Here is a 24,952-nt window from a genome sequence, read left to right on the forward strand (position 1 = left end):
AGATACCCCTGGGCTAAACCCTGGTTTTCTATTTCGTAGCAGTCGAGTAATTAAACAAATCTTTGCATTCGATCTCCCTGCGAGAGTCACCTGGTCTCCTGAAGGGCGTTTGTGATGTGGATCAGTAAGTGTCTGAATGAAAATAAAGGCCTTGGGATGAGGACTGTCTCCACTGCATCTAATCTGATACCTAGCCTGTATGACTTATAGCCACCACGTCTTTCTATACTGATTTCTGCATAGCCCCCACCAGCAGAGGTCATGGGTCATTTGGAACCCAGCCAAGACACGGTCAGGCGGATAAGTGACAGAATTAATAAAAAGGAGTTGGAGGCATCATCACTCCACAGTGAGGGATCTTTTTCATTCCACCTTCAAATGCATTTACCAAATTACCAGTCGTTAGTGCAGTGAGGAGAGTGGGCTGAACTCTTGGCCCTGGTCCACAGAAGGAGGCAGAACACATAAATAGCAAGCCTGTAGACTGTAATCCCCACTTGGAAAAGACCACAGCTATAAAACCCAGAGATCAATGGGTGTAGACAAGAGACAAGTAGGGAATTTTAAGGTTTAGCCAGGTGATATTGGGTGAGACCCGCATTCAATAGAAGTTACAGCTTCAAAAGAGGTGGAGAGGAGACCTAAAAACAATTCAGTTTGGGCAACAGAGGGTAACCAATTAGATTAAGAAGAGATGAAGAGCAGAAACAATCGAAAAGATACAGCTGAGCGCTTTGGTGTTTCAAAGTAGCAGAAACTTTTCCAATAAGAAGTTGTGATTCTGTTGTGTAGCTGCAGTTGTTTAAGTGAAAAGTAATTGTGGGGCTTTGTAAAAATGTTAAATGGCATTAAGCTGGTTGACTAACTTTCGGGCAACAAATACCCTTTTGGTTTTAAGAATGAAACTCTACCCCTTGCCTTTAAAATGTCACTCACGTCCGCCACTACATTTCGGCAGTCAATTTTGTGCTACTCATCTAACTTGCAACTCCACTGTTAAAGAATCATGTAGCAGTTTAAATCGATTTGTGAACAAGTCAGAAATCGAGAGGAGTCCAGCATGCATCAACGAGCAGGATAATCTCCCCAATTTCAGGTTGGGAAAAAAAGCAATGCGCAATGACCAAAGAAATAGCACGAGTGCTGAAACTGACAAACGGCCTTAGAATGGTATTCAACCCGAGATACACAAATGCCAACACACATTGACCAGCCGGTGAAATGCATGGGAAGATGTGGAATTATGTTACCACATACTAGAAAATAAATTAGGAATGGCAGTGAATGTGAGGTTAGAACTCTAATTTGGGAATTATACTTAACAAAAATATAAAAAAGCAACATGCAACAATTTCAACGATTTTACTGAGTTACAGTTCATAAGGAAATCAAATCGATTGAAATAAATGAATTAGGTCAAAATCTATGGATTTCACATGACTGGGCGGGGGGCCAGGCCCAGCCAATCAGAATTAGTTTTCCCCCACAAAAGGGCTTTATTACAGACAGAAATACTCCTCAGTTTCATCAGCTGTCCAGGTGACAGGTCTCAGACGATCCCGCAGGTGAATAAGCCGGATGTGGAGGTCCTGGGCTGGCCTGGTTACATGTGGTCAGCGGTTGTAAGGTCAGTATGACGTACTGCCATTTTCTCTAAAACGACATTGGAGGCGATATATGGTAGAGAAATTAACATTCAATTCCCTGTCAACAGCTCTGGTGGACATTCCTGCAGTCAGCATGCCAATTGCATGCTCTCTCAACTTGAGACATCTGTGGCATTGTGTTGTTTGACAAAACTGCACATTTTAGAGTGGCCTTTTATTGTCCCCAGCACAAGGTGCACCTGTATAATGTTCATGTTGTTAAATCAGCTTCTTGATATGCCACACCTATCAGGTGGATGGATTATCTTGGCAAAGAAGAAATGATCACTAACAGGGATGTAAACACATGTGAGCCAAATTTGATCGACATAAGCTTTTTGTGCATATGGTGTCTAGAATATTTTATTTCAGCTCATGAAACATGGGACCAACACTTTACATGTTGTGTTTTTATTTTAGTTCAGTGTACATTTGTAGTATGAGGAAATGAGGTGTCATGCTTTAATGCAGTGGTTCACAACCTTTTTCGGTTACTGTATCACCAACTGAATTTAAATTGCTCTGCTCGGAGTACCCCTGAAGTATCCCCTCATGTGCATTTGACCAGTAAGCCTATGGTCTCATGGAGTCTTCTCAAGTACCTCTGAAGTATCCCCTCATGTGCATTTGACCAGTAAGCCTATGGTCTCATGGAGTCTTCTCAAGTACCCCTGTGGATACACCACAACTCCAGAGTATGAATAATGAAAACAGCAGTTCCCTCTCAAAATGAAATTGTTTATCAGAAGGCTAAGCGCAGAGGGCTCTTGAAGCACTGACCTAGATAATAGCAACAACTGACAACACATTTCACAGAACTGCATTGTGCATTCCGAAATCATACCTCGGACTCAATATGCTCTATTTTAGAGCTAGGCAGCTGAAACACTATTTGAAGGTGATACGTACTGCCATTTCTGCAACTAGTCAACCTACCATTGATGAGCATGCTAAAATACTTGAGGCTGGATAATCCTTACCAATTAAGGAATGAAATGTGTTTTCTCTGGCCATACACTGATCAAAAAGGGGAGCAATAACCTCTATGGAACAGCCAAATTGGCACATCATTTGAAGATAGTGCCTTCAGAAAGTATTCAGACCCCTTGACTTTTTCCACATTTTGTTAAGTTATAGCCTTAACCTAAAATTGATTCAAAAAATCCTCAGCCATCTACACAATACAACATAATGACAAAGTGAAGAGGTTTTTCGAAGTTTTTACAAATGTATTAAAAATAAAAACAGAAATTCCTTATTTATATATGTATTCACACCCTGCTATGAGACTAGAAATTGAGCTCGGGTGCATCCTGTTCCCATTGATCATCCTTGAGATGTTTCTACAACTTGATTCGAGTCCACCTGTGGTAAATTCAATTTAAATGGACATGATATGGAAAGGCACACACCTGTCTATATAAAAGGTCCCACAGTTGACAGCGCATGTCAGAGCAAAAACCAAGCAATGAGATCGAAGGAATTGTCCGTAGAGCTCCGAGACAGGATTGTGTGGAGGCACAGATCTGGGGAAGGGTACCAAAACATTTCTGCAGCATTGAAGATCCCCAAGAACACAGTGACCTCCATCATTCTTAAATGGATGAAGTTTGGAACCACCAAGACTCTTCTTAGAGTCGCCCGCCTGGCCAAACTGAGCAATTGGGGGAGAAGGGCCTTGGTCAGGGAGGTTACCAAGAACCCAATGGTCACTCTGACAGAGATCTGGAGTTCCTCTGTGGAGATAGGAGAACCTTCCAGAAGGACAACCATCTCTGCAGCCTTTATGGTAGAGTGGCCAGACAGAAGCCACTTCTCAGTAAAAGGCACGACAGCCCGCTTGGAGTTTGCCAAAAGGCAAATAAAGACTCAGACCATGAGAAACAAGATGCTCTGGGCTGATGAAACCAAGATGAAACTCTTTGGCCTGAATGCCAAGCGTCACATCTGGAGGAAACCTGGCACCATCCCTATGGTGAAGCATGGTAGTGGCAGCATCATGCTGTGGGGATGATTTTCAGCGGCAGGGTCTGGGAGACAAGTCAGGATCGAGGCAAAGATGAACGGAGCAAAGTACAGAGAGATCCTTGATGAAAACCTGCTCCAGAGCGCTCAGGACTTCAGACTGGGGCGAAGGCTCACCTTCCAACAGGACAACGACCCTAAGCACAGAGCCAAGACAATGCAGGAGTGGCTTCAGGACAAGTCTCAACGTCTTTGAGTGGCCCGGTCAGAGCCCGGACTTGAACCCGATCTAACATCTCTGGAGAGACCTGAAAATAGCTGTGCAGCAATGCTCCCCATCCAACCTGACAGAGCTTGAGAGGATCTTCAGAGAAGAATGAGAGAAACTCCCGAAATACAGGTGTGCAAAACTTGTAGCGTCATACCGAAGAAGACTAGAGATTGACCGATTATGATTTTTCAAAGCCGACGCCGATTATTGGGGAACCCAAAAAAAGCCGATACCGATTAATCGGCCAATTTAATTTTTACTTTTTTAAATTTATTTGTAATAATGACAATTACAACAATACTGACTGAACACTTAATTTAACTTAATATAATACATCAATAAAATCAATTTAGCCTCAAATAAATAATGAAACATGTTCAATTTGGTTTAAATAATGCAAAACAAAGTGTTGGAGAAGAAAGTAAAAGTGCAATATGTGCCATGTAAAAAAGCTAAGGTTTAAGTTCCTTGCTCAGAACATGAGAACATATGAAAGCTGGTGGTTCCTTTTAACATGAGTCTTCAATATTCCCAGGTAAGTTTTAGGTTGTAGTTATTATAGGAATTATAGGACTATTTCTCTCCATACGATTTGTATTTCATATACCTTTGACTATTGGATGTTCTTATAGGCACTTTAGTATTGCCAGTGTAACAGTATAGCTTCCATCCCTCTCCTCGCTCTTACCTGGGCTCGAACTAGGAACACATCGACAACAGCCACCCTCGAAGCAGCGTTACCCATGCAGAGCAAGGGAAACAACTACTCCAAGTCTCAGAGCGAGTGACGTTTGAAACGCTATTAGCGTGCACCCCGCTAACTAGCTAGCCATTTCACATCGGTTACACCAGCCTCATCTTGGGAGTTGATAGGCTTGAAGGGGTGGGTATAATTTGTGGAACGTTCCAACAGGAATCTGTTCCAAAAAACGTAAAGTAAAAGTTTGCCAACCAACAACGCATACAAAGTAGCAACGCATACAAACCTAGCTAACTAGCTGCCGAATAGGCATCAACTCACCACGTAGCCTATTCTTAATGTTTGTCCATAGGCAACCAGAGTGAGGACAGACATTTTTCGGAATAAACGTGATGAGTGAAAAACGCAATGAAATAGACCACTCACTACCCGGTATCTTATTCTGCCGCTATACAACTTTGTATGCGTTGTTTTTTGGCAACCTTGTTATTTACGAAGTTTTTGGAATAGATTCCTGTTGGAACGTTCCACAAATTATACCCTCCCGGCTTGAAGTCATAAACTGCTTGAAACACAGCGAAGAGCTGCTGGCAAAACTGCTGCTGCACAAAAGTGCTGTCTGAATGAATGCTTACGAGCCTGCTGGTGCCTACCACCGCTCAGTCAGACTGCTCTATCAAATATCAAATCATAGACTTAATTATAATATAATAAACACACAGAAATATGAGCCTTAGGTCATTAATATGGTCGAATCCGGAAACTATCATCTCAAAAACAAATGTTTTTTTTTTCTTTCAGTGAAATATGGAACCGTTCCGTATTTTATCTAACGGGTGGCATCCTTAAGTCTAAATATTCCTGTTACATTGCACAACCTTCAATTTTTTATTTATTTTTATTTCACCTTTATTTAACCAGGTAGGCAAGTTGAGAACAAGTTCTCATTTACAATTGCGACCTGGCCAAGATAAAGCAAAGCAGTTCGACAACATACAACAACAGAGTTACACATGGAGTAAAACAACATACAATCAATGATGCAGTAGAAAAAAATAAAAAATAAGACTATATACAATGTGAGCAAATGATGTGAGATAAGGGAGGTAAAGGCAAAAAAATGCCATGGTGGCAAAGTAAATAAAGTATAGCAAGAAAAACACTGGAATGGTAGATTTGTAGTTTGAAGAAAGTTCAACGTTAAAATATAAATAATATGGTGCAAAGGAGCAAAATAAATAAAATAAATAAATACAGTAGGGGAAGAGGTAGTAGTTTGGGCTAAATTATAGATGGGCTATGTACAGGTGCAGTGATCTGTGAGCTGCTCTGACAGCTGGTGCTTAAAGCTAGTGAGGGAGATAAGTGTTTCCAGTTTCAGAGATTTTTGTAGTTCGTTCCAGTCATTGGCAGCAGAGAACTGGAAGGAGAGACATTACGTAAAATTCTTACAAATTAGTTCGCAACGAGCCAGGCGGCCCAAACTGTTGCATATACCCTGACTCTGCGTGCAATGAACGCTAGAGATGTGACACAATTTCATGTTAGCAGGCAATATTAACTAAATATGTAGGTTTAAAAATATATACTTGTTTATTGATTTTAAAGAAAGGCATTTATGTTTATGGTTAGGTACATTGGTGCAACGACAGTGCTTTTTTCGCAAATGCGCTTGTTAAATCAACACCCGTTTAGCGAAGTAGGCTATGATTCAATGATAAATTAACAGGCACCGCATCGATTATATGCAACGCAGGACACGTTAGATAAACTAGTAATATCATCAACCATGTGTAGTTAACTAGTGATTATGTTAAGATTGATAGTTTTTTATAAGATAAGTTTAATGCTAGCTAGCAACTTACCTTGGCTTCTTGCTGCCCTAGCGTAACAGGTAGTCAGCCTGCCATGCAGACTCCTCGTGGAGTGCAATGTAAGGCAGGTGGTTAGAGCGTTGGACTAGTAACCGGAAGGTTGCAAAAACGAATCCCCGAATCCCCCCTGAACAAGGCAGTTAACCCCCGTTCCTAGGCCGTCATTGAAAACAAGAATGTGTTCTTAATCTGACTTGCCTAGTTAAATAAAGGTGTAAAAAAATATATATATATAAAAAATAAAAAGAATTCAGCAAATCGGTGGCCAAAAATACCGATTGTTATGAAAACCTGAAATCGGCCCTAATTAATCGGCCATTCCGATTAATTGGTCGACCTCTAGCTGTAATCGCTGCCAAAGGTGCTTCAATAAAGGACTGGTTAAAAGGGTCTGAATTGCATGCATTCACTACTGTAAGTCGCTCTGGATAAGAGCGTCTGCTAAATGACTAAAATGTAAATGTAAAATGTAATTAGAGGTCGACCGATTAATCAGCATGGCCGATTCATAACAATCGGTAATTGCCATTTTTGGAAGCCGATTATGGCCGATTACATTGCATTTCATGAGGAAACTGCGAGGCAGGCTGACCACCTGTTATGCGAGTGTAGCAAGGAGCCAAGGTAAGTTGCTAGCATTAAAAAAAACAATCAATCTTCACATAATCCCTAGTTAACTACACATGGTTGATGATATTACTAGTTTAACTAGCTTGTCCTGCATTGCATGTAATCAATGCGGTGCCTGTTAATTTATCATCGAATTACAGCCTACTTCGCCAACCAGGGGATTATTTAACAAAAGCGCATTTGCGAAAAAAGCACAATCGTTGCATGAATGTACCTAACCATAAACACCAAAGCCTTTCTTAAAATCAATTCATAGAAGTATATTTTTTTGTTAAAAGAAATTCATGTTAGCAAGCAATATTAACTAGGGAAATTGTGTCACTTCTCTTGCGTTCATTGCACACAGAGTCAGGGTATATGCAACAGTTTGGGCCGCCTGGCTCGTTGCGAACTTATTTGCCAGAATTTTACGTAACTATGACAAAACATTGAAGGTTGTGCAATGTAAGAGCAATATTTAGACTTATGGATGCCACCCATTCGATAAAATACGGAACAGTTCCGAATTTCACCGAAAGAATAAACGTTTTCTAAATGATAGTTTCCGGATTTGACCATATTAATGACCAAAGGCTCGTATTTCTGTGTTTATTATATTATAATTAAGCCTATGATTTGATATTTATTGTTGTCATTATTACGTACATACATACATGTCGTAAGTTTACATACAGTCAGGTTGGAGTCATTAAAACTCATTTTTCAACCACTCTGCAAATTTCTTGTTAAACTATAGTTTTGGCAAGTTGGTAAGGACATCTACTTTGGGCATGAAACAAGTAATTGATCCAACAATTGTTTACAGACAGATTATTTCATTGTATCACAATTCCAGTGGGTCAGAAGTTTACATACACTAAGCTGACTGTGCCTTTAAACTTCTTGGAAAATTCCAGAAAATGATGTCATGGCTTTAGAAGCTTCTGATAGGCTAATTGACATCATTTGAGTCAATTGGAGGTGTACCTGTGGATGTATTTCATGGCCTACCTTCAAACTCAGTGCCTCTTTCCTTGACATCATGGGAAAATCAAAAGAAATCAGCCAAGACCTCAGAAAAAAATTGTAGACCTCCACAAGTCTGGTTCATCCTTGGGAGCAATTTCCAAACGCCTGAAGGTACCACGTTCATCTGTACAAACAATAGTACGCAAGTATAAACACCATGGGACCACGCAGCCGTCATACCGCTCAGGAAGGAGACGTGTTCTGTCTCCTAGAGATTAACTTACTTTGGTGCGAAAAGAGCAAATCAATCCCAGAACAACAGCAAAGGACATTGTGAAGATGCTGGAGGAAACAGGTACAAAAGTATCTATATCCACAGTAAAACGAGTCCTATATCGACATAACCTGAAAGACCGCTCAGCAAGGAAGAAGCCACTGCTCCAAAACCGCCATAAAAAAGCCAGACTACGATTTGTAACTGCACATGGGGACAAAGATCGTACGTTTTGGAGAAATGTCCTCTGGTCTAATGAAACAAAAATAGAACTGTTTGGCCATAATGACCATCGTTATGTTTGGTGGAAAAAGGACGAGGCTTGCAAGCCAAAGAACACCATCCCATCCGTGAAGCACGGGGGTGGCAGCATCATGATGTGGGGGTGCTTAACTGCAAGAGGGACTGGTGCACTTCACAAAATAGATGGCACCATGAGGAGGTAAATTCTGTGGATATATTGAAGCAACATCTCAAGACATCAGTCAGGAAGTTAAAGCTTGGTCGCAAATGGGTCTTCCAAGTGGACAATGACCCCAAGCATACTTCCAAAGTTGTGGCAAAATGGCTTAAAGACAACAAAGTCAAGGTATTGTAGTAGCCATCACAAAGCCCTGACGTCAATCCTATCGAAAATTTGTGAGCAGAACTGAAAAAGCGTGTGCGAGCAAGGCGGTCTACAAACCTGACTCAGTTACACCAGTTCTGTCATGAGGAATGGGCCAAAATTCACCCAACTTACTGTGGGAGCTTGTGGAAGGCTATCAGAAATGTTTGACACAAGTTAAACAATTTAAAGGCAATGCTGCCAAATACTAATTGAGTGTATGTAAACTTCTGATGCACTGGGAATGTGATGAAAGAAATAAAAGCTGAAATAAATAACTCTACTATTATTCTGACATTTCACATTCTTAAAATAAAGTGGTGATCCTAACTGATTTAAGGGAATTTTTACTAGGATTGAATGTCAGGAATTGCGAAAAACTGAGTTTAAATGTATTTGACTAGGGTGTATGTAAACTTCCGACTTCAACTGTGTGTGTGTGTGTGTGTGTGTGTGCGCGCGTGCGTGCGTGCGTGCATGTATATATATAAATATAAATAAAATAAAATTTGGCCGCTAAATCAGTATCGTCTTTTTTTGGTCCTCCAATAATCGGTATTGTCGTTGAAAAATCATAGTCGGTCGACCTCTAGTCTGAAAACTTATGTAAATGTGATCAGCTTAAAAAACATATAAATTAGCAAACATTTCTAAAAACCTGTTTTTGCTCTGTCATTATGGTGTATTGTGTGTAGATTGTTGAGGGGGGAAAAAACGATTTATTCAATTTTAGAGTAAGGCTGTAAGCTAACAAAATGTGGAAAAATTCAAGGGGTCTGAATATTCTAATTTCTGTAAATAACACACAAAGGAATGGGAACTTGGCCTGTACCCTCTTAGCCTAGTAATCAGTCAAAGGCAGAGAGACGGACACCACTTTCATATGTCATCAGAGCAAAAAAGCTTTGCAAGTCAAACACTGTGACGTTATGCAGAGCCGGTCTAGATGAGATTAAGATTGGACTAAACAAAGGCAAAAGGAGATCTTGTGATAAATACAGATACGAACATTGACAAAATACAGAAGAGAATAATCATGATTAAAAGCTGATAATAGCGCACAGAGGAAAAATAGCGACAAACCACCAATTACAAAGTAATCCCGTTGGTAAATTCCCCTTGTAGTTTGTAGATTGCAGGCTAGGCTATATTTCCATAAACGAGCACATCAAATGCAAGGGCACCAACCCCCAGCTGCTTACAAGTTTGTTCCAAGTACAACCCATTTTTCAGGCAATAGCCTATTTGAAGGCAGAAATAGCATAAGCAGCACATTTCAAACCGAAATCCATCAAAGCCTGATTTAGCCGAGTACTTTTTAGGGGTAAAGTGAAAACAGAGATAAGCGCCAACAATATTGTGAAGAGATTAGTCTTTATATGGTCTCTCCCACCTCAACATGCCTGAAACTTATTTTGACAACCTGCCATTTTAATCTCTGAATTTGGCAGACTACCAGAATGAGAACTTCAGGAAACTGGAAGCAACTAGCCTAGGTGTCAGTGACAATATTTGTTTTGTCAAAGCCATATTGCAACTGATTTGGAAGTGGGAACTGACAAACAAGTTGGGACATCATTGGAGTACATTACAATTCACTGCGGTCCATACCATGTTACCCCCAGACATACGGCTTGCGTCAAAGTTTAAACAGTGATGACCAGAGCGGTCACGATCTACACATTGGAACTCAAAATCAGTGGTTTTCAAAGTCAACTAAGAAATCTGGATTTTGACACAGATGGCATGGTCTATCTAAACAACAAACTGGCCATTTCAAAACACATGAGAACACACCTAGCTTTTGCTGTACCTATTTGATATTGTGATACTATCCTGATATGACTGTGTTAAGATGTCAAGTTAAAAGATAACTATTCGGTTTCCCTTGTCACACATTAGCATTCAAACCAAGTTCAAACTCTCCAGCACCAGAGATGAATACCGAATGCAGTTAAGTCAAAGCGTCAGGCAGTCTGGATGCCAGACAAAGCACCCCAGAAGTAAAGTTTTGGAGAAATCCTCCAAAATGTTAACTGACAAGGCAATAGATCACTCTACCAAGCCCAAACTTAAAATATTGACTTCATTTTTGTAATCTAGCATACACTCTTAAATCAGAGCGACAAATCTTAAAATAGCTAGGTGAAACAACCTCATGGGGCGGGGGTGGGATGTCTCCTCCAGGGGCTGCTCCAGCAGTTTACATTTCCATTTGTAATGCTGTGCATGTTTCTATTACCTGAACAAGCCCAAGGGGTCCTGATCAGATATTATATTATTTCCCCTCATCTTCACTGATGAGAATGAGCTGAGAAGCAGGAAATAGCTCTTTTCCAATAGGCATCCACCATATATCTCCTCACTAGCTTTAAGCACCAGCTGTCAGAGCAGCTCACAGATCACTGCACCTGTACATAGCCCATCTGTAAACAGCCCTTCTATCTACCTACCTCATCCCCATACTGTATTTATTTATTTATCTATCTTGCTCCTTTGCACCCCAGTATCTCTACTTGCACATTCATCTTCATTCATCTTATTGCCTTAAAGCCTATTTATTTTTGTTACAAGCCGTGTTTCGTTAAAGCCTGTGTAAATTTCATTTGTTTCAATGTACCGGTAGGCACCTGCGGCTTATAGACATGTGCGGCTTATTTATGTTCAAAATAATATATATTTTTTTTTATTCAGTGGGTGCGGCTTATATTCAGGTGCGCTTAATAGTCCGGAAATTACGGTAATTCAAAGGATGTTTTGTGCACAGGAATTTTCAAATATGACTTCCCTATGTGGCGGTCTATGGAAATTGTCTTTCTGGGCCGGGCGTGAGTTAAACTGCAGTACCGAAGCGGAACAGTAGGAGCAATCGAAAACGTGCTTCCAGACCGGAACCCTGGCCCCTTGGTTGGGATCTCGTATTTTGCGAAACTGTTTGAAAAACCACGTGATCAAACGAAGCTTCGGACGTCATTGATAACATTACTTTGAAACGAGCCTCCGTACATTGTGTTGGATCAGTAGTGCTTTGAAAACTGCATCGTAGCTCCAGCAATCGTTCCAACACTAGTATGTAATAATTTAACCTTGTAATTATTTTCCTCGCTGAAATGAAAGATAAGTTCCTTATGTTTCCAACACATACTGCAAGCGATGCATATCAACTTAAGTCCCCCAGTAAACAGATACTTTCATCAATAGGCGCCAACATTCTGACCAAACTGGCTCTGCACATGCGTCTACGGTTGTTAAATGTCTATCCCACGAGACGAGTTCATGACACGCAGGTTAAAATAACAAAACCAACTGTGAACTAACTATAATACACTGAACAAAAATATGAACGCAACATGTAGTGTTGGTCCCATGTTTCATGAGCTGAAATAAAAAGACCCTAGAAATGTTCCATACGCACAAAAAGCTTATTCCTCAAACATGTTCTGCAGAAATGTGTTTACATCCTCGTTAGCAGTAGTGGAAAAAGTACACAATTGTCATACTTGAGTAAAAGTAAAGATACCTTAATAGAAAATGACTCAAGTAAAAGTCACCCGGTAAAATACTACTTGAGTAAAAGTCTAAAAGTATTTGGTTTTAAATGTACTTAAGTATCAAAAGTACATGTAATTGCTCAAAGTACAAGTATAAATCATTTCGAATTCATTATACTAAGCAGACAGCCACATTTTCTAGTTTCTATTTATTTACGGATAGCCAGGGGCAGGCACGCTCCAACTCTCAGACATAATTTAAAAATGAAGCATGTGCTTAGTGAATTCGCCAGATCAGAGGCAGTAGTGATGACCAGGGATGTTCTCTTGATAAGTGTGAATTAGACCGTTTTCCTGTCCTGCCAAGCATTCAAAATGTAACGAGTACTTTTGGGTGTCAGGGAAAATGTATGGAGTAAAAAGTACATCATTTTCTTTAGGAATGTAGTAAAAGTTGTCAAAAATATTAATAGTATACCCCCAAAAACAACTTAAGTAAAAATACTTTAAATTACTACTTAAGTACTTTACACCACTGCTTGTTAGGGAGCATTTCTCCTAGCAAAGATAATCCATCCACCTGACAGGTGTGGCATAACAAGAAGTTGATCAAACAGCACGATCCTTACATAGGTGCACCTTGTGCTGGGGACAATGAAATGTGCAGTTGTAGTCGCACAATACCACAGATGCCTCAAGTTATCAGGGAGCATGCAATTAGCATGCTGACTGCAGGAATATCCACCAGAGCTGTTTTTATTTTAACTAGGCCAGTCTTATTTAAATTGACGGCCTACCCCGGCCAAACCCTAACGACATTGGGCCAATTGTGCACCGCCCTATGGGACACGGCCAGTTGTGACACAGCCTGGAATCGAACCAGGGTCTGTATTGACACCTCTAGCACTGAGATGCAGTGCCTTAGACCGCTGCGCCATTCTGAAGCCACAAGAGAATTGAATGTTGCCAGAGAATTGAATGTTGTTGTCTAGAGAATTTTGCAGTACATCCAATCGGCCTTACAACCATGTGTAACCACACCAGCCTGGGACCTCCACATCCAGCTTCTTCACCTATGGGATCGTCTGAGACCAGCAACCCGAACAGCTGATGAAACTGTAGGTTTGCACAACCAAAGAATTTCTGCACAAACTGTCAGAAACCGTCTCACGGAAGGTCCTCTGCATGCTCGTCGTCCTCACCAGAGTCTTGACCTGACTGCATTTTGGCATCATAACTGACTTCAGTGGGAAAATGCTCCCCTTCAATGGCCACTGGCACCCTGGAGAAGTTTGCTCTTCATGAATTCATTCCGGTTTCAACTTTACCGGGCAGATAGCGTACATGGCGTTGTGTGAGGGAGCAGTTTTTTATGTCAATGTGGTGAACAGAGTGCCCCATGGTGACGGTGGGGTTATGGTATGGGCAGACAAAAGCTACAGACAACGAACACAATTGCATTTTATCTATGCCAATTTTAATGCAGAGATAACGTGACGAGATCCTAAGGCCCATTGTTGTGCCATTCATCTGCCGCCATCACCTCATATTTCAGCATAATAATGCACAGCCCCATGTCGCAAGGATCTGTACACAATTCCTGGAAGCTGAAAATGTCCCAGTTCTTCCATGGCCTGCATACTCAGACATGTCATCCATTGAGCATGTTTGGGATGCTCTGGATCGATGTGTATGACAGCGTGTTCCAGTTCCCACCAATATACAGCAACTTCGCAGTCATTGAAGAGGAGTGAGACAACATTCCACAGGTCACAAACAACTCTATGCAAAGGAGATGTGTCGTGCTGATGAGGCAAATAAATGGTGGTCACACTACATATTGACTGGTTTCTGATACATGCCTCTACCTTTTTTATTTTATTTTATTTTTATTTATTTTTTTAAAGGTGTCTGTGCCCAACAGATGCATATCTGTATTCCCAGTCATGTGAAATCCATAGATTAGAGGCCTAATTTATTTATTTAATTTGACTGATTTCCTTATATGAACTGTAACTAACTAAAATCTTTGAAATTGTTGCATGCTGCATTTATATATTTTTGTTCAGTATAATTTGGGGACAGGTCAAAACCAATGATTTGTATAAACCGTGGATGACTGACAGGGGGCGCTGTATTGAAGCCACCGCGCAGCCATCTTTGAACCCCTACTCAATTGTAAAAAGTTATTTTGGGAAGTTATAGAAATGCATTTATTAAAGTGTACATCTGTTTTTGATACATTTATTCCATTAGACATCTTAATGCATATATTTAAAATATATTATGGAAACTAAATTAAAAAAACAAATTTATACTAATGTTACAGTCCCCACAACAAAAATAAATACATGTCATTTTGTCATTGAAACATTTAATTACTGTAAAAATAGTGCCAATATGGCCGACTGGTGGCTTCAAAGCCTTTCAATGGCTAATTCATAGCATTATCAATCCAGGGTTTATATAACTCATCATCAAAACACAAAAAATGTATGGACATTTAGCTAGCATGCTATTGCTTGCTAATTTGTCCTAGGACAGAGGTGCACAATTGGTGGACGTCGGTCTGCGTCCGGACCGAGTGAAGGTTCTATCTGGACCTCGACTCATTACTCATAAATAATTGTTCAATTAAATACCGATGAAGCAACCCTTTTTTCCCCCCAATGTCACATACTGCGTTGGCTCAGCGGAGCTGGGAAGGTCCCAGACAACGCTCCATACTACTGTGTGTTGTCCAATCACGTGCCTTATTTAAATCACTTCCCGAAACTCAGCCAATCAAAGCTTTTACAATGCATTTTTACAATGCATGTTAGGAGAGTGATGTTGTCAGAGAGCGAGACAGCGAGAGAAGCAAAATCGGAATCGAGAGGAGAAATTATAGAATGGCTTGCGCAAAAGTCAGAAAAGTCAAGCTTTCAGAGTGGACAGACAAATATGCCGTTATCATTCCCGCAGCGAGTGTGAAACCACTCTGCCTGATATGTTCAGAGGCCGTGGCTGTAATTAAAAAGTGCCAACGTGAAGCACCACTATGAGACAAAGCACAGATCTTTTGAGCAAACATATCCACAGCAGTCTGAGGTGAGGGCATACAAAATAAACCAACTCAAAGCCCAGTATGATCGATCCACCAGAGTCCTCTCTCCCATGCCTTCACTGCCCAAAAACATGCAAACGAATGTTCACTAAAAATAGCTTGGATTTTGGGTCAACACCAAAAACCATTTAATGATGGGGGAGTGGTGATGGAGTGCATGAATGCTGTTGCTGAAACTTTACTTGACGGTAAACCAAAAGACGAGCAGTGTGAAAAGATCAAGCAAATCCCAATGTCACGTACAAGAGCAGCAACAAAGAGTGAAACACTAACAGAGGATGTATTAACACAGCTTGATGAAGCTATTCGGAGTGCACCATGCATAGCACTAGCTGTTGATGAATCTACTGATGTGAGTGATAATGCCCAGCTTCTGGTGTATGCTAGATCTTACCACACAGAAAAGAAGGAATTCTGTGAAGACCTGTTAGGTGTAACACCACTCGAGACACACACAAGAGGAAAGGACATATACATGGCCATAAAGGAGATGCTGAGAAAGAGGATAGATCTAAAACAAGTGATCTCTATCACCTCAGATGGGGCCCCTGCCATGACAGGAAGAGAGAGATGAGCTGTGGCACGGCTGAAAGAGGACAACCCTGATCTCACAGCTTACCACTGCATCAGTCACCAGTCTGTCCTGTTCGCCAATCTGTCAGGAGTATGCTGAAGTGATGAATACGATGATGAAACTCATCAACTTCCTCATCTCATCAACATCGCCTGCTGAGAGAATTCCTGAAAGAAGTTGAGGCAAATGAAGTACTGCTGCACAACAATGTAAGATCGCTCAGTAAAGGCAGGGTGTTAGAACGCTTTTGGTCCATTCGAAAGGAAATAAGAGCTTTCCTAGTACAGCTCAAGAGTCAGAAGACAACACAGTTTTCACTTTTTTTTGCAAGACGAGAGCAACATTGATATTGTTGCTTTTTTGGTAGACATCACACCTTAATGAGCTCAACATGAAACTACAGGGCAAGAACAATTCAGTTTGTGATTTGATGACATCTGTCTGCTCCTTCCAGAGAAAACACGGAGACTGTGCACACTTCCCAAAAGTGCAGGAACAGATTCAGGGTGAGAGAGATGTTTCTCCTCATGTTGACTTCATAGATAAGCTGACTGGAAACGTCAGAAATCGCTTTGACAGCTTCAGCCTTGGACAACAGCTCCTTCTTCTACTTGATAATCCATTCCTCATCACAGATGTCAGGGGATTTTCAAAAGGAGGTGACACAGACCTTCAAGTGGGCACATGCTGGATCTCTACAGATGGAACTGATTGATCTGCAAGCAAATGTTGCACAGAGAGGACTTTCAACTAACTGATCATGACCCTTTCTGGCTGCAGGCTGTGTCTGAGACTGGTTAGACCAGTGAAAACAAAGTAGCACTACACACCGTGACCATGTTTGGCTCCACATACAGTTGTGAGTCTTCTCTCTCCACTATGAACATCATTAACAATAAGTACCGTTCTAGACTCTCCAATGAGCACCTACAGTTGAAGTCGGAAGTTTACATGCACTTAGGTTGGAGTCATTAAAACTCGTTTTTCAACCACTCCACAAATTTCTTGTTAACAAACTGTAGTTTTTGCAAGTTGGTTAGGACATCTACTGTGTTCATGACAAAAGTAATTTTTCCAACAATTGTTTACAGACAGATTATTTCACTGTATCACAATTCCAGTGGGTCAGAAGTTTACATACACTAAGTTGACTGTGCCTTTAACTTCATTAGCATACTGTTTTTTGTCTGGAATTTCAGATGACTGACATGCCCAAAGTAAACTGCCTGTTACTCAGGCCCAGAAGCTAGGATATGCATATACTTGGTAGCATGGATTTTGCCTTTGAGTTGTGTCGCTGAAATGTTTTTACTCTTTCAAATGACTGCTCGATCTACACAGCAGACATTGTGGGCTACGTTAGGAATACTGTGTTGCACGTGTAGTGCAAAATGTTACGTGGCATCATTACGTCATGTACCTACATTATATAGGTATGCACGTCAGCTTTAACATCGGTTTTGCACATCGGCTTTAAACTAGACATCGGCCGATACCGATGTTGGCATTTTTAGCTAATATCATCCGATTTCGATATGTTCACTGATATATCGTGCATCCCTAATATTTTTCTAATAACCCATCAGGTACCTCTAATCTGGGTTCCTTACAAAACGACAGGATTTGGCACGACCTTCCCTCCAGCCAAATTGTTTCCCAAAATGAATGAGACCCCCTTCACCGGTGGGCTAGGCCTCACTCCAACGACAACAGAACCAGAAATAAAAATCAGACTTCAACATTATACAAAGGAACTTCCATGCAACCCATCTCCACGCCTTGTACTTACAAACTGTAACCAGTTGCTGCAGTGTCAGACTAAGGCAAAACACCCTCCAAAATAAAGGACTGGGCTGCCCCAGTGTCTCTCAGTATCTTCACTGGCTGCTAAACAGCATCGCCACTCTACAAACACACAAAACCATCTGAAACAAAGGGTTCATACACATCTTTATTTAACCAGGCAAATCAGTTAAGAACAAATTCTAAATTACAATGACGGCATACAAAAAGGCCTCCTGCGGAGACGGGGGCCTGGTATTAAAATAAATACAATATAAATATAGGACAAAACACACATCACAACAAGAGAGACAACACAACACTAAATAACATTGATCCAAAATCTTGCTTAGGAGATAACCCAACCAGAGACTTAATGGGCTGGAGTGCTCCCACAAAAAGAAACAGCTTTTTCCCCCTTCTAATTTTTGTGTTTCAACTTAGGACGCAGAGACAGTGTGCCCTTTCTCACAGCAGTAATGACAAACCAGTTTTCTGCCGATCTTTATCTTTGGGCACTGTAGAGATGGACTGAATCTCTGGATTGCTTTTTGTGTAGGGATAACTACTGGGTGCTATATTTGTGAAGGTAGTTTTATGTGTCAACACAAACTCATCTGCAAGAAATGCAGCTTTCTCAAGAGAAATCCTTGTGCTCAAAAATGTAGGTCGCAACCCTTTAATGAAGGCAATTCTTGAACTGCTTGAGAAGTACGAGTGCCTTTACATCCTCAAGGTCCTTGATCTCTTGAGAACCACATTACCGATCCAAAGCACATTTCTTGTTCCCTTGCGAACTCAACATGGCATTGTGATTCTGTCTTTCGTCTGTTTTCTGTATGCCTCTGGGACCAACTCGTAAGCCCGAAGGACAGCAGCTTTAACAGTGTCATACTCTGGTCAAGCGATAAAGCGGCATACACTGAGCTTTTCCCATAAGAACACTGGAGGAGCAGTGACCAAATATCTTGTGGCAACTGCTCAGAGTAATTAATTATATATATATATATATATCCACCTTCTTTTTGTTGAAAGGCGGTACAATCCAGCTGTTCCAACCAAGATCAAACTTTATTGAGGGTGCAAGATGGCCTAACTGGATTCGGAGCGCTTCCAGATCCATCCCTCTTATTCGAATGGCATGCACACGTTCTTCTTGTTCTAGTCTGGCTGCACGCTCATCTTGTCCTTCCCTGTAATCCAAATCTAATCCAAATCTAATTTCTGTTCCTCCAATCTCTCCTCACGTTCTCTTTCCTTTTGCTCAAGCTCTAATTCCAGTTCTTCCCATCTTGCCTTTTAGTTCTACCTCTCGCAGTTGCATGTCTACGAGGTGTACTCTACCACCTGTAGGACCCTTTTCATCATTCTAACACAATACCATACTCATAGGAAACAAGATCCCAGACGAGCACCCATTCTGTTACGTTCCACAGCAAGAAAACAGATGTCGCTCAAATGAAGGGGGAACTAACAAAGTCACTGACAACCACCAAAACGATACAGGGGGTGTTTTAGGAGTGATTCTGAAAGACACTCATGGGGGTGTCCACTGAAAGTTGACTCGCAACAACAACACCGAGGTAAAGACAGTTTCAAGTTGGATATTCGACGGATATTCGCGCTTTCAAACCTCAATAGCTTTCAAACCACTTGAGCCACAGACTCCAAATAAGTGTCATTATTTTAGAAAATTGCGCACAACATTGCACATGTATTATTTTCACGATTTGGACATGAATTCGCTTTCCAAAGCTAATAAACATGTGGAAATGTGAGCAGCATTTTGTATTCCTAGTTGAATTAATTAGGGAGCGTAAACAAAGTACAAACTTTTTTTACATTTGAATTTCAATAGCTCATTGGTCATGTGACCTAGTGACTTCAAACAAGGTTCAGAATGTCCACTGACTATACCTTCATATCACTCACTCTGATGTTTGTCTACTTTCAAATCATGCTATTAGACTTAAATCTGTAAGCTTTTGCAGGCCTTCATTTCACATGGGTGTTCAATTATTATTTTTTTAAGTTAACAAATGTTCCAGCCTCGCAATAACTATCTTTTACATGGACACTGAAAAGATCTGCAAATGGCTGTATGTGGTATGGATCAAGGACAGGAGAGGTGTTCAAACAGAGGTGCACAGGTAGGTCTCATGAAAAACAATGTTTCATATTCTCTTTTTAATCACAGTAATAGGCAGTGATTTGTCAGTCAGAGTGAGCTTGATAAGATGAAAGAATCATTTTCATAGCATGACTTTCATATACTGTACATTAAGACAAATCCTCCTACGTTGAGTATTTGAACGCAGTTTCCATAACCTGATAATGACTTGATATTTGAGTGCATTCACAACAAGCCACCTGCAGACAACTTACAAAATGCAATAGTGCATTTGAGGGTTGGTTTTTCTGATGAAAATAATTATTTGATGCATGGCCTACTATTTCTAACTGGAAAAATAAATCCCTACGTCTTTTGTGAGTAAAATCATTTTTTCCAAAATTGATTTAGGTACATTTTTGTGAAGAGGTATGAGGGTTGTGATATGGGTCATTTAATAGTAAAATCATTTAAGGGATCAATACATTGCTATATTGCCTCCCCAGTATCTGCATGAACCATCAGGCCAAGTGTTTTTGGTTGACCCAGCTGGACAGAAAGAGGAGGAATCGGAACACGCTGCATTCAAATTCAGGTCTTAGTTATTCCATTGTACTGGATCTAATACATATTAGCATGTTACATACATTCATAAGTGTAATCATTTTTTATGACATTCTGTGAAAAACTCTTGGCTGCTGGTTCTGTCACTTTCAGACATGCGCAGAGCAGACTGAAAGGGGAAGGGGAGCTCTTGACTTGAACCACAGGGGTTCTCTGTAAAGAGAGAGTAATCCAAAAGGCACAGACACACCCCTTGACTTTCAATTGGCACCGTTGACCTGTATGTATTCTCTCCTGATTGGCTCTGTGGTGCACAGTCTGGCAGTCTGACTAAAGTGCCAGAGGTATGAGGAGAGACATCCTCCTTTGTATTTATGGGAACAAATATTTCCTAACACTTTGGATCCTATTCTTGGACAGTTAGAAGACAATGCATCAATGCAAAAAAAATAAAAATAAAAAAAAAATATATATATATATATATATACTGTCCATGAGTAACCTCAACCTTGTGGGTCTTTTGGCCAATAAAGTGGCAACTCAATTCTACTAGTGACGAGTCTCTCATGCCCCTATGAACGGGGACACAGGGCAATAGTTTTTCATCTAAACCAGCCCTTTTTTTACTGGGAGTACACTAACCCCTAATTGGGGCTATTTTCTTGACACATAGTAGCAGTTTCACAGATAAGAAGTGAAGAAGATCAAAAAGTAGATTGTTGTAAGGGTGTATTACGTCCTGTGCTGGCCCCATTGTCATATCCATTCTGGATTCTGAGTGGTAAAATCAGAGCTGAAAAATGCCTCTGTGTGTGTGTGTGTGTGTATACATTATCCCCCAAGACAGAACTGCCAAGGGGGTGGAATTGCAATCTACTGCAGAGACAGCCTGCAGAGTTCTGTCATGCTATCCAGGTCTGAGCCCAAACAGTTCGAGCTTCTACTTTTAAAAATCCACCTTTCCAGAAATAAGTCTCTCACTGTTGCCGCTTATTACAGACCCCCCCTCAGTACCCAGCTGCGCCCTGGACACCATATGTGAATTAATTGCCCCCCATTTATCTTCAGAGTTCGTACTGTTAGGTGACCTAAACTGGGACATGCTTAACACCCCGGCCATCCTACAATCTAAGCTAGATGCCCTCAATCTCACCCAAATTATCATGGAACCTACCAGGTACAACCCCAAATCCGTAAACTCGGGCACCCTCATAGATATCATCCTGACCAACCTGTCCGCTAAATACACCTCTGCTGTTTCATCCAGGATGTCTGTGATCACTGCCTGTGTCCATAATGGGTCCGAGGTCAAACGACCACCCCTCATCATAGTCAAACGCTCCCTAAAACACTTCAGCGAGCAGGCCTTTCTAATCGACCTGGCCCGGGTATCCTGGAAAGATATTGACCTCATTCTGTCAGTCGAGGATGCCTGGTTATTCTCTAAAAGTGCTTTCCTCACCATCTTAAATAAGCATGCCCCGTTCAAAAAATGTAGAACCTGGAACATATAAGCCCTTGGTTCACTCCAGACCTGACTGCCCTTGACCAGCACAAAAACATCCTGTGGCGTACTGCATTAGCATCAAATAGCCCCCCGTGATATGCAACTTTTCAGGGAAGTTAGGAACTTATCGGCAGACTCAACAGCCTTGGTTTCTCAAATGACTGCATCGCCTAGTTCACCAACTACTTCTCAGACAGAGTTCAGTGTGTCAAATCGGAGGGCCTGTTGTCCGGACCTCTGGCAGTCTCTATGGGGGTACCACAGGGTTCAATTCTCGGGTTGACTCTTTTCTCCATATACATTAATGATGTCGCTCTTGCGGCTAGTGATTCTCTGATCCACTTCTACGCAGACGACACCATTCTGTATACTTCTGTCCCTTCTTTGGACACTGTGTTAACTAACCATACAACTCTCCTTCCGTGGCCTCCAACTGCTCTTAAATGCAAGTAAAACTAAATGCAAGCTCTTCAACCGATCGTTGCATGCACCTGGCCACCCGCATAGCATCACTACTCTGGACGGTTCTGACTTAGAATATGTGGACAACTACAAATACCTAGGCGTCTGGCTAGACTGTAAACTCTCCTTCCAGACTCATATTAAGCATCTCCAATCAAAAATTAAATATAGAATTGGCTTCCATTTTCGCAACAAAGCATCCTTCACTCATGCTGCCAAACATACCCTCATAAAACTGACTATCCTACCGATCCTTGACTTCGGCGATGCCATTTACAAAATAGCCTCCAACACTCTACTCAGCAAATTGGATGCAGTCTATCACAGTGCCATTCCTTTCGTCACCAAAGCCCCATATACTACCCACCATTGCGACCTGTATGCTCTCGTTGGCTTCATATTCGTCGCCAAACCCACTGGCTCCAGGTCATCTATAAGTCCTTGCTAGGTAAAGCCCCGCCTTATCTCAGCTCACTGGTCACCATAGCAGCACCCACCCGTAGCACGCGCTCCAGCAGGTATATTTCACTGGTCACCCCCAAAGTCAATTCCTCCTTTGGCAGCCTTTCCTTCCAGTTCTCTGGTGCCAATGACTGGAACGAACTGCAAAAAAAAATCACTGAAGCTGGAGACTCATATCTCCCTGACTAACTTTAAGCACCAGCTGTCAGAGCAGTTTACAGATCATTGCACCTGTACATAGCCCATCTGTAAATAGCCCACCCAACTACCTCATCCCCATATTGTTATTATTATAAAAAAAAAATTCTCCTTTGCACCCCAGTATCTCTACTTGCACATTCATCTTCTGCACATCTATCACTCCAGTGTTTATTTGCAAAATTGTAATTATTTCGCCACTACGGCCTAATTATTGCCTTACCTCCCTAATCTTACTTCATTTGCACACACTGTATATCAACTTTTCTATTGTGTTATTGACTGTACTACGTTTGTTTATTCCATGTGTAACTCTGTGTTGTTGTTTGTGTCACACTGCTTTGCTTTATCTTGGCCAGGTCGCAGTTGTAAATGAGAACTTGTTCTCAACTGGCCTACCTGGTTAAATAAAGGTGAAATAAAAAATACTGTATGTGTGAATGTCTTATGTCCATCTTACATGTAGTGTTGGTACATGGAATATTCCTCAACTGCATATATCATAAATTGCTATTGCAAATAGAAGTATTATGTTCAACAACTAACATTTTCAGATATTTTTACAATTCATTCTCTATAGTCATAGATTTGGTGGGCACTCATCTGTGATCTTTGTGATATGACTTTCTTTATGCACGTGCTGATTAAACTATCACTTAATATTTTTTCTTAAAGTCTACAAACGCTCTACATTTATTCACTCTGTGATAGGGTTGGATCCAATATGCAACTTTTATTATTGTCCTGTAAATGGTTCAGTGCCTATAATTTAGGCTGTGTGTAGAATGGGGCATAAAGGAAATTACCTCTACTACTAAATTACTACTAGATTATAGTGATAAGGAAAACAGCATACAAATTTGGCCTGTGTATTAATTTGCCTATAACTAATCATAATTTCATTATGTTTACATAAAAAAGAGAACACTTCAAAATGAGAAGATCCTGCCATGGAAAAGACGACTGGGTGGACATAAAGTGGAAAGGAGGGGAAATAACTCACACCATGCAGCAGGACACCTTCAGCTGCGGGTCTTTGTAACGCAGGTTTGATAGTTATATTTTCAATAATGAATGGTTAGCTGTTATGTGACAATTAGGTCAAAAACGATTTTATTTTTTGGTGTAGATGGTCAAGGAAGTTGCACAGAACTTCCAACATCCCAAATTAATATGGAACCTTCAAAAACACATGGAGCAACTGCGAAAAGAAATGGCTGAGGATATACTAAAAATGTCTGGTATGTAATGACATTTCATTCAAAGTAAATGTAAATTCTTTATTTTTATGTAGTTGTGTGGGACAGCCATATGTTCAGATCATGCCTTTGATTTCAGAGTTCAACAAAGCCAACAACTGCTTAATGTGTGCCACTGATAAAGAACCTGGATGTGGCCCAAAGACTGACTGGGTTAGTAACTTTATTTAACATGTTTATAATCTTTTGACAACATTGACGGCATGCAAGACAATTTATGATATAACACAATGGATGGCTAATTCGTCATTCTACATTGATATTATTTATAACGTGTTAAGCTTTGTTTTGATTTAGATTGAATGTTTTGCGTGCCAACAGTGGTTCCATGTGCTGTAACTAGGAATGAAGACAAAAGAGTTCAACAGAGTAAAGAACACAAACTGGAAGTGCAGTCTGTTGTTGGTGAAAATGTATGCTATACCCCATCCACACTGAAGAGGCTCTGACATGTACATCAACCAGGGATAAAGAGAAAGTTAACACTATGACATGTTTCATACTTATTTGAAGTTAAGTGTC

At 40.8% G+C, this 24,952-nt stretch overlaps 1 protein-coding gene and 1 long non-coding RNA gene across 2 annotated transcripts in view; one reads left to right on the forward strand and one right to left on the reverse strand.

Moving 5' to 3' along the window:
• Positions 1-24,952, reverse strand: part of mrpl11 (mitochondrial ribosomal protein L11) — a 54,461-nt gene that overhangs the window by 27,814 nt on the left and 1,695 nt on the right. The gene's annotated exons all lie outside the window — the stretch shown is intronic.
• LOC115172541 (uncharacterized) lies at positions 23,816-24,917 on the forward strand. The gene is made up of 2 exons (XR_003871451.1): positions 23,816-24,583; positions 24,774-24,917. It is a non-coding gene; the product is annotated as an uncharacterized LOC115172541 (long non-coding RNA).

Source organism: Salmo trutta, chromosome 3 (genome assembly GCF_901001165.1).
Source record: "Salmo trutta chromosome 3, fSalTru1.1, whole genome shotgun sequence".
Lineage (NCBI taxonomy): Eukaryota > Metazoa > Chordata > Actinopteri > Salmoniformes > Salmonidae > Salmo > Salmo trutta.